We start from the raw sequence: 12,404 nt of genomic DNA on the forward strand, positions 1-12,404 counted from the left end.
CTTCTCACTCCTCACGCTATGGCAGATGTCACATCATCACAATAAAATGATGATAAGAAACTGGGATGCAGTCTAAATGACAATGACATTAGAGCTGGCCCACAGCTTTTTACTATTTTTGATGGAAACAAAGATCTGTTCAAAAAGACAGGCTTCCATAACTCAGAGCAGAAGTAACCAGAGCTTATAAGTCTTGAAATATAGCACGACAACCCAGTGAGCAGCACTAGCACAAAAACTCAGCCCCAGATGAACAGGTCACCCACCACCTATGTTCACTAAAACCAAGACAAAAAGTTGGTAACATAATGACTTAACAAACAACATGCTTCCTGAATTCTTAGGACCTACACAAATTATTAAGCTTTAAATATTCTTGATTTTCCAGGTTTATCATCTGCAAGATGATGTAACAAAGAGACAGGATCTGTCCAAAAAGTAGAGATACAACTATGCCCTTTGGGTGAATACTAAGTCTTGCAAGTCAACGTTGTTCTGCTGAAAAAGCACTTGGTTTTGAATAAACCTGCCAAAATTTTATACTCCAGTTGAAAAGCTAAGCTCTCTTTTAAAGGATTTGCCAAACTTTCTAGTGAATTTGAGTCAACAGTTTTATAAAAGGCATCTGAACTCTGAAAAGCAAATTTATTTGGATGTACTCAACAGAACCTCAAGTGAACCATTAAATTTTGTTCATTAGACTCACTGACATAATTTAAAACACTTCATCCAGATAAATTTTATGTCAAGCACAGTTTGATTTGTCCCCATGTGAAAAGTCCAGTCAGCAGAAGTTCAAATGGGATTTAACAGAATGAGTAAAGTACTCAAATGATAGCTAGCAAGAAAACCAATAAAACCTTCAGCAAGTGTATTTCTTAACCTAAGAAAGAGATCCCTATGCATCAGTAGGAAAGCAGATACTCCTCTTTTCAGCTTGCACTGATATATTAACCATACAAACCTTTGGTGAGCTTTCAGGGAGGATCCTGTTTCCCATTAAAACGAAGCTTAAAGCCACCTTAGAGCTTTGCTTCAGTGGGTTGCTTATTTCCCTCAATAAACCAGAAAGAGGGAAACACAGGAAGGGCTATGGCTGATCTACTGAAAAGCCTGTTTTTTCTGCTCCTCATGTCTGAGGAGGGGGATCTTTGTAGACTTAAGCTCAGGGTTTCTCAGCAACATAAGCAGAATTTAATTTTTGTTGTTGTTGTTGCGATATTGTCCATGCTTTGAAGAAGACAAAAATTCCGTTTTGCAGAAATTGCAGAACTGAGGCTACAGAATAATAGAATATGTGGAACAGTAGGCTGCTAGGACACAGTGAGGGTTGAGAAAGGTCAAGGGGATTCCAAAATGCTTTTTGTGGAAAGGAGCATTTCCCCTCTCTTGGACACCCACTCAATCCAACAGGACCATCTCTGCTCTGCTTTCTCTGTTCTCTGTGCTGGTCCCACCCAGATAGTGGATGGCTCCCCAGTTCTAGAAACTCTACCACCCTGCTGTGGTGCCTTTGTGGACTGCTTTACTTTATGTGTGGGGGCTTTATGCACATTTTATGAACTGAGCAATCATCTATGTTTTGGATGTACTGCTTGATCCTTAATTCTGGCTTGTCATTTCCAGGTTCTGCTGGAACTCTAACAGACCTACCAGCAGAGGGATGGAGATGTTCAGAAGTAAGTACCTTGACCACTGGAGGGAATATACTACTGCTCCTTTTTTTTTTCAGGAAAATATTAACTAACACTGTCCAAATTATTCAGGAAAGATTTGCAGTCCACTCCCCGGCTCTCACGTTGCACAAAGACAAGGAATGTGACATTTTTTCATTGCCTGTTCTCAGTGATAAACAGTAAAAAGTGGGGACAGAAGCCATAGGTAGAGTGGAATATTTACTTTCCCAGACACAAACACAACTCCCAAGTGAAACACAGAATGCTCTAAAATTATTTTGGAAATCTCTCTTATCTCTTGTCCTCTGTCGCTGTATTGAAAGCACTGACAGCTTTAATAATTTTGGACAAACCTTATCTTTTCCTACACACTCCTTTTCTCATGTGCTCTCTGAGGAGCAGTAGGGCAAGTTCTGGGGAACTTTTATTAAAACTTCATTAAATTGTACAAGTGTTTGTGGTGACCACTTCACAAAGCAGCTTGGGCCTTGGAGTGTTTGTGCAGATGCTCAGGCTGGAGGACTCTGCCTGAGACTGGTTCAGTACCCAGCAGTTTAACAAAATTTTAGCTTTTAGAGAGGTCTGACAGTGCTGTAAGGAGTGGGACTCTAGGATGCCTTCTTGGGAAGAGGCCATTTAACTGCCTTAATTGCTGAGGCTGATCATGCTGCTTTACTTCTCTCAAGAAATTCCGTGCCAGACCTCAGAAGTGCTACTTAGTAGAACTGCCTGCTATAAAATGAATACATTTCTGTGAAGAGCTTCCCTTTAGGGAAGTACAGGTTTCTGTGCAACAAGAGTGCTTGAGAGAAAGGAAACACATTTAACACGTGCACTTTCTTATCATATTGGTCCATAATATTTCCATATCTTACATATGCTTTAATGGCAAAACTAAAAAAAATTAAAAATATAAAAGTGAACATCTGTGAATTTTCCCAACTTAAAACTACTTCAAAAACCAAAAGCAATTTTCGGGAAAGGTTAAGACTAGCTAAAGACACTTCTAGTGGAAATGTTGATCTTCTTAATCCTCAAGACCAGTTTGACATGGAGAAACATGGTCAAAAGACAGACTTTATGCTGATTTTGAAGCGTGAAAATTCTGTAGGCTTCATCTGAATACATGCAAGACATAGCTTAATCAGCTCCCAGTTGAGATGTAGAAAATGTTTGCATGTCTCGAGTCATGATCATACATACAATTCAGTCTGCACTTTGAAAAATAATTTTTGTGCTCTCAGTCAGATTCATATTTCAAGTCTGGCAAGAAAACAAACTTTTCACTCTTCATTTTACTCCTCCAGGGTCTAGCTAGCCTGGAATTCTTTAACAGTCAGGTATCTAGAGATTAATTAGGAAGAGAAAACACTCTTCCATATTGAATCCAAAACAGAAACAGAAACAAAAAAACCCTCATTCTAAAAAAATACAGTTTGAAGCACAGTAGTGCTTTATACACAATCAGCCAGTTGGAATCAGTGGAATTCTTTCCTCTCCATTTGCTGCGAGTCTCCACATTCCCAGGCAGGCAGACAACAGACTTGGCTGTGTCAGAAATAAGCACTGTGCATTTGAGCCTCAATATTCCCCTTTTTCCAACCTGCTGTCAAATTTCAGGCCACAAACTAAATGTAAATCTCTCACTATAGCAACTCTTTGGAGAAGAATGGGCAGTACAAAATATTTACGTATTCCGTACCTAAAGAAAAAAATTGGTACTGTCTCATGGGTTTTTCCCCCCAGCAGAAACATAAAACAAAGTCTAAGAAGTCTATACACCTGGGAGGTCCAACAGAAATCTGTGTTAGCAGGCAATATGAAACAAAAGACACTATTGATAATTGGGGCACTGTACTCCCTTAAATACACAATTGATTCAGATCCTTGGACATCTTCAATTAAAGAACCATTTAGAAAACAATGCCCTCACTATTAGCACCATAATAGCAATTACAGTACACTTTATGGAGAAAATTATTGGGTTTACAATAAAACCCAGAAATTTATGTAGGTAAAGAGAGCTGAAAATGTAAGCATATGATTTCTTGTTTTTCTCTCTCCAACTCAGAATGGAAACAGGGATTAAAAGGCAAAACTACTTTGAAAAGGGACATGAAAAAGGGAAAGATTTATATGTTTGATGGGTAGGTCTTTACACTAAACCAGATTATTCTAGAGGTCACCTGCATGTCCTTTACCTTTTCTCACAAGAGTACAAAAAAAGTAAAAATGCAAATACAAACAAAATATAATTTCCACTTCTAAGTATGCTATACAATCCTTAGAGTTTAATGGAAAAGAAGGCCAAGCATACAATAGCTTTAAAAATTACCCTACATTTACACATACATACAGCATTCTGTGTTTGAAGTATCCAAAGAAACTCTAGGTTAAATATAAAATATAAGGAATTTAAATTTTCATGCTTCATGAGCATAAGACTTGTACTAATTGCTGAAGTCAGGAAGAAAGTAGACCCAGGAGGCAGTAACTGGATTTAATCCATTACAGTTTTATCAACCTTTTCTCTCTGAGGTGTCCGACACTGGACAAACTGTAAGAGTATATAAACCAAGAGTCTGTTGAAATGTAAAGCTTATATTCCTATAAAAACAGAGTTTGAAATGATCTTCATACTCTACTTGTTCCTATCAACTATTCATCCTTGTTAAAATGAAAGACAACTATTTTGCATTGCATTTTAATAGAAAATTATATCTGTGGACATACTAGCATCACAGAATCACCACAAATTATGTAACATCTGCCATCTGGTACAAGCCTATCATAAGCACATGTGCAAGGAAAAATAATACTAATAATACATAAACCCTGGAACAAACTGAAGAGCCAAAACTCTTTGGGACAATTGAGGCCGCTCAAATAAAGATTCTGAAATTTTTCAAAAATATTTCTGTTCAATTAAATCAGTATGGAATTTTTTTGGTCAGGAAATAACTCACCCAAAGTGTTTCTCTAGTGAAGTGAAACTAAAAAAATGCACACTGATCTAAAAACCACATTCAATTAGAGCTACTGTGTCATTGAGATGTGAATAAAGTATATTTAAATAACAATGTGCAATAATAGGAAGTATAGATTACAAGGAAGGAAGAAATATTTGGCGAATTTTTAGGTTGTCACTTTTCTCCAGTTCCCCTCAAGGAGCTCCTTGCCTACAGTTCTTTTTTCCATACAAATCCCTACAAAGTCATTCTTTCCAGTCATCTCCATAACATCTCTACACAGCATTGCTGTAACACAGCTTGTACTTCTGCTGAAGTCTTGGGGTGAGGTCCTGGACCCTGAAGTCCATAAGCATTTCAACAAACAACTTACTGTGGTTCAGATTTCAGATTTTACAGAGACAACTCTCCTGCACTTGGAAGAACTTTTATTTACTCAGTCCATACTTTTATTAGTTTTTACTTCTACAAAGTCCTCCAAAGGTCAGTTAATGCTATCAGAATTGTTTTATTCTATTATGCACATCCTTTATTAGACAAGAGATATGAAAATATCCTTAGAGAGGCCATCCTTAATAAGACTCAAAGAGCCCTGAAATGCACGCTGTTCATTGTTACTTAGCAAACGAAGTATAGCAGAAGATGAAACTTAAATCTTGAAAATAAGAAAATTAACTTTTACATCTCCTCCTCCTCTATTCAGTATTTTTTTCTGAAAGAACAACACAAATATTCTAATCCAACCTAAAATTCCAGGATCCAGCAGAGTGAATCACAGTGTAACTGACGCACAACTCTCTACCTACATCTAAGCCCTCATTAGACAACACAAGGATAGCTGTGAGAAACCTGCTGCAAAAGTTACCATCTAGTAACATTTTACACCCCAGTTGCAAGCTTCAGAACGAACAGGAATAAAAATTAGAATGCTAATAAGTCTTCAACGATAATGATAAGAAAATGAGCCTATAATTATTTCTGCCACTCGCAACGCATTTTTAATACACTTCTATGTGGTGAGCTCCATCAATTATTATTTAGATTAAGAAAAACAAACCAAATTATCTCTTAATCTAACATCATATACAACTGTAAGGACTTTGTGAAGTTTGGACTCATTCAGAACATGTGACTTTCCATCATTTTTCCAGATTTTAACACCCAAATTCTCACCTCATCTGCTACAACATCAGACCTGAGCCCTGAACAAAAACAAGCCAGACAAACTTAGACAAGAATTTAATGATACAATACTTTAAATATTTAAGAGTAATTTGAATAAGTACTAGTCATCTTAATAGCACAATTTATAAATGCTCACCAGGAGCAGACACTTTCTTATGATAAATTCTTCTCTTAGAATTCAGTAATGAATTAATTTTTAATAAGGCAATGATCTTGTTAGCATTAAAGGTGACTTCCTCTTTCTTTTCACATTAAAAAAAATAGGCCAAAATGCTCAAAGGGGTTAACCTCTAGGTGCTAGGTATAAAGACTGATGATTTTTCACACATTCTAAAGCCTGGCTGACATACCAAGAAAATAAAGATGTCATTTAATAGCGCAAATAAGTTTCAACTCAGCAGAATGAGTTACCTTAGAAATTTATTTCAGCTGAGAAATAAATCTTAGCTTTTGTATTAAGTTCAAAATAGAGTAACTTTTTAAGGCATTTTCTTAACTGTGGTTTAGTATTTTATAATTTTTGAAACATTTTTAATAGCCTACATTTTAAATGTTTCATAAATATATTGCCATATGTGTGATAATATATTTAAATACATTTATATTACTAATTTTTCCTCATGGCCTAAATTATCACTTATAATGTTTATGCTAGTATGATAATGCAACAATAATATTTTCTTTCAGTTTTTTAGTCTACCTTTCCTAAATGGTACTAATTTAAAAACTCAAACTCATAAATTAATTAAGGAATTTTGCTGAGAACAGAGAGGAAATTCTCTCTCTACAAAATGGGGAAGACTGAAACATTTCAGTGTGTGGCAAGAACCAGAAGAAATGGGAATCCCACAAGGATGGTTGATTTTTGACACTATAGCATAGCTTGCTATATATTTCAAAAACATTCCCTTTGAATGGAGAAATTAATTCATGAACATTTGCTCATAAACTGATGAGCAAATCATTTATTTGCTCATAAATTGATAGAAGCACACTCAAGTAGTGTAATATAAAACAAGCAATCCAGACTGAAATATTTTAGAAATATGCATGAATTCTTATTTCCTATTATTTGAGGAAAAAACAGGGATGTACAGAGAGCAGAGCTTGTCTCAGTTGAGAGACAAGTTTAGGAGAAAAACACTCTGGAATGAGTGTTTTCTCTTTAAAAAAAGGGTTCCAACAATCCCTTTCCACCAATAAGAAATGAATACTAGTGGATGGAAGTGAAAAATACCCAACCGTTTATTGATCAACAGAATGCCCTCGTGGCACAGTAAAAGGTAAACAAATGCTAGATATCGAACTGTCAGACCTTACTCCCCCCACCACACACACCGGAACAAAAACCCAAAATGCCAGGGAAAAAAAAAAAGACCCAGCAGTTTGTACATGGTGGGAGAAAATGGGGCAGGTATTCAGGGGGAGGGGGCTTTGAAAAAGCCAACAAAGAGCCCCAAGGCTCCCCCCTCCCCCAGACCCACCTTACAGCTACAGCAACAATTTTTGGGCATAAAACAGATGATCAGGGAGTAGACTAATCATCATAAAATCACCCCAAGACAGAGCTCTAAACCATTTTCATGGGGCCTTCATTTAGAAGAGAGTAAAGTATCCCAGGGAGAACTTTGAGACATCAAATTTTAGAAGTATACAGGTATTGAATTTATTAGCCTGTACATAAATAAGAAGAATTCACACACACTATTAAATACCTTTTAAATTATACATATGGGCATACATAAAGTGTGTGCAGACAGAAAGTGGAGGCTTTCTGATCTTTGTCATATTATTATATACATATAGATCTTCAGCAAATATACACAATTAACCTAAGCCTCAAGGAAAGAAAGCATTGTGAATTGAACTGACATTGGCAGAATAATAAACTGTTTAATTTCTATTTTGAGCTTTTTTCCTTTCAAAAACCATTGCAGATACTAGTGAAAATGTGGGTGCTGTATTTGAGCATGCGCAGTTCTCAGTCTGAATAAATAAAAATAGGGAAAAAGAAGAAAGCATGGACACACATGAACTGGGTTTTATAAACTTTCTAGGATTTAATTTTCTAAGTTGATCCTAAATTAGATTTCCACATGTGGAATGTTTCCCCAGGTTCCTTGGCTGAGAATTGCAGTGGTTTAGCACTCTTGTCATCCAGGAGGGAATGTGACCTCAGGCTCCAGTCCAAATGGGTTCTGTTCTGCAGATGTACACAGATGGCCCTGTTCAAGAGCCCTTGTACCAAACAACTGACTTTTTAAAGACATGTTGTTGCTCCCAGATGTAACTACACTTCTGCCAGATTCACAGCTTCATCATTTTCATGACAAAGAAAAATGCTGAATCAGTGTTTCTAAGTGGAGGACTGATAGGTCTGAGCTATTTTATTTATCATGAACGGCTAAATTTATTGCTGTTTCTTGTTTGCTTTTTATTAGTCATGTACTATTTTCTCCATCTTTAAAATAAATTTTATGGTGCTAGTCTTGCTTTTACAGTCAACCCTGTGAGTTACATGGCATTTTACTGCCTTCAGACTTATCTTTCATAGCACTTGGGCTTTTCCTCCTGGTAAGTTATGTGAAAAATCTTAAGTGAAATATAGAGTTATTTAATGATGCTTCCTACATTAAAAAAATGTATGTTATTGATATTGTCTATGTTCACCATTATAGTATGTTTAAAATTTTATTAATATTTATCCAATTAAAAAATGTACTCAGTGGAAAAAACATGTAAACCAAATAGGTAACATACATGGTCATACAAGCTTTGGGGCCTTTTTCCTACCAGTCTCTCAACCCATTACTTAGACCTCAAGGAAATTAAGCTGTGATTTTTAAGTATGTCAGTGAATACATAATAAATTAACTGGAGGTTTTTATTTGGAGCTGAGAGCTAACATTTTCAAAATTCATTTCATACAAAAGAAAATCCTTTTGTAAATATGAATGGGACATGGCAACCTTGCTTGTGACAGGAAACAACAGCATGAGCATTAAATTAACACATAGCACTTGCTGAATTCTAACTTGTTAAACTGTCATGTTTCGTTTGAGGGCAGTAGAGCAAGGAGAGATGGAAGCAGCTCAAGATCTGGCCTGGTATGTAAGTACAGAAAACCCCTGCCCTTTTAAAGGGCATTGAGAAAATGCTAGTGGTTCCCACCACAGAGCTCGTGGAGATAAACCTAAAGGCTCATCTGTTACTATGGTCAACAGATTTCTTTTTTTTTCTTTTTTTTTCTTTTTTTTTAATTCATAGACAAAAAAAATCTTATTTTCATCACATCTTTCTTTGAATAATGAGATATTTTCAAATTATCAGGGAAGAGCAGCTTTTGTTTGCTTACCCCATACCCTGTTATATCTTCCTCTTCAGTGTTTTACAACATGTTTCAAATCGACAAAAAATGGAATTCAATGATGAGAAAGTGCAAAGCAAGAAAAAATGTTTGAACAAAGTTATAAATGCTGGAGAAATAGAAACGTGGACATTTAAATGTATGTCAAGCTTTCCATCCCTGCTATACAGCATAAATAACATGGGAGGATGTGGCTTCGCTACTTGAGAAGACATACATCAAAATATTTTGACACATTCAATAAGCTGTTGAGCACAACTAAAATGCTAAAGAAATAGATGAGCTGTAAAGAGGAAATATGCCAACATGTCAGGAGAGATGAACTGGATTATGTAAGAAAGGGACAACCCCTTGTTTCTCTTTTGTTTCTGTGGAGGAGCAGCAGAACCAGTACAAATGTGAGATAATGAAAGTTTAATTTCACAGTCCAAACCCCTTATCTAAAGCAGGACAGAGACACCCCTTCCTACTGTCAACAAAACCATAACAATGCTGGAGAAAGTTTATTTTTTTCTGAAGGACAAAGCAGTGTGTCTATCGGGCCAGATGTAGGAATCTGCATATATACTACACTGCGTAACTCCAACTGTACACTCTGTTTCCAAATACTCATTTACACATTTATTGAAGGTATCATCTTCCAGAAGGATAAACACTAGCATTGCGATAGCATAGCGATCCTGTTTTCCTCTCAAAGCACTAGTTTCTAAATATATATATATATTATAAAAAAAGGAAACTTCAAGCAGAGCTGCTTCACTAAAGTAGTGAGTGATTTACCTGCTCTGCTTCAAATGCCATTACTATTCCTTTTGTAATATCAACTACCATACAGCACATTTTACCTGTATTCATTTTTTATTTTTTTACCAGGTTAATGCTTTTCAGATGCCTTTAAAGACATACACAACAATTTCTTTTAAAGACTGCCTCCTTTGATTTGAAGCACTGTGAAGGAACTGCAGTTTGACTTGTCAAGAAACAATACTGTTTCTTAACAATTGGCAGAAAAATGTTTATCCCAACACAAAAAGCACACAGATATAACTCATCTTCTGCCAGAAACAGTGCTATATGAATATGTTTTCTTAGATGAAAGCAAGAGAAGCTGGATGAGAAAACTGGCAAAACGAAAGCAGAAAATAACAACCACAGTGAAAGGTGAAATTTCTGCTGTGTTGATCTCGATGCAGTCCACAGTGACTTCAGTGTGGTCAGAGTTTCAGTCATCTGGCAAGGCTGAACTCTCAGTTCTCATCGTCAGGAGCCATGACAGCCAGGGAGCTCATACTGTGGTACTCCAGTTGTGTGCCACTTGCCTTCCTCTCATCGTATCCAACAAGCATCCTCTCTTGTTTCTCTTTGACTGTCTTAATCCAAGGTCAGCTTTTGCCGGCATCTTCTCATCTGACACAAATCTATAACTTTCTAATCAAGGCTCCCATCTCTTCCAGGCCTCCTTTTCCAGCCAGCATTGCCTGCCTTGTAAATCAATTATACACTCAGTTCCCAATCAGGATCTCTGTTCCCAGCTTGCCTTCTGTGCCTCACCTTATTGTAACCATCCATCTAGGCTGAATTTCCATCCTTGCACCACTACTGCTTACCTGCTAAATTAATCCTAGATCCATGCTACTTCAATTTCATAATAGGAAACATATCTAACTCCCATTTGCATCAATGTAAATGCTTTTAAATTGCTTGGCTAAATCACAGCAGAGATTGGATAAATAGAACTCTGAAGATGTAGTAAAAGTTAAAGGAGGAAAAAAATCTCTGAGATGAAGCAAGCCCCTGATAGTCATTTCAAATTAAATATAATCATCAGGAAATTGATTTGGGGATAAATATGAAAATACCAAAACAATCACTTTAGTGTAGAGTGACAAAAAATGGCAAACAAGGCACTAGGTCGTGTCAGAATAGGGAAAGAAGAACTAATTCAATGTATCGATATAATGCAAGGCACCCTTTATAAACCTGAAATATCTAGGAAAACATAAACCAGTGTGTTGCAGGAAGATACTGACTTACAGGACCAGAAAACTGGACAATTTTTGAACAGTGAAGTATTCTGAACTGGAGAAGTATTGCACAGTGAAAAAAAGCAGATGGTTATAAAGAAATGTACTGGATATGGAATGACAAAGATTGACATAGCTTGATTACATTTTTAGTACATCAATAAAATACACCAATTAAAATCATATCATAAGAAATAATACTAAATAGAAAAATACATTATGTAACACAAAAGAATTGATCACATATTTATAGAAGGAGTCGTTGCCAAATTTCTTTGCCCTCAAGCTGCCCCATAGCTACACAGACCATGTGCTGGCTGTTCCTGAGAACACGCATTGCTTGTCATCTTTGCTGATTAATAGAAATTACAGTGACAAATCCCAAATCCAAACTTTACCTGAAGGTGACATGTAATCAATACATTTGCATTCCCTCACAAGCAAGGATAAGGAGGAATATGATACCCTGGACTTACACAAGAATAAATAATCTTGGCTATAAATATAAGAGCTATCCATCACTCCTACTTATTTTCCCTGTCAGCTGCCTGGCAGCAATTTTTCACACTGGAACCAGGATCCTGGACATGGTGCAGTGCTGGGATTGCAGGAAGAATGTGAATGGGTGTCAGGTTATAAATTGCTGCTCTAGTCCCATATGGCACATAATCCTCCTGCAAGGCCAAACAAGGAACCACTGGATTTCACAAGGTGGTTTTATGAAGAAACAGAATCAGCAAGTTTGAAACAAGCAGCTCCTAGAGACATGAAGCGAAGCAAACTCAGCAGAAGGGAGTTCTAATATAACTCTCTGATTGCAGCCTGCTACTCAATTTCAAGTTCATCTTTGCCTCAAAATTGCCACTAGAGCTGAAATAACCAACAACAAGGACCTTTTTAGTACTGCTGCAACTTCAACCATAAAACTCATACAAAAAATCCACTACCCCACTCGGTATGACTAATGGAGCCACTGTATCTTCTGCTTGTAATAAGGGGCAAAAATTGACACGAGGGACTATTGAAGATCAGGTCTCTGTGATTGAAAAAACCTTGAGGCAAACATTCTTCCAAGCATCATCAGCAAGGAAGAGAGGCTCTCTGATTTCAAAGTTGGGTGAGCATCATCTGCAGCTCGTCGTTAGCACTGCTAGCAAGGCTGTGAGCAGCACTCATTGTGCCG

Source organism: Corvus moneduloides, chromosome 7, assembly GCF_009650955.1.
Source record: "Corvus moneduloides isolate bCorMon1 chromosome 7, bCorMon1.pri, whole genome shotgun sequence".
NCBI lineage: Eukaryota > Metazoa > Chordata > Aves > Passeriformes > Corvidae > Corvus > Corvus moneduloides.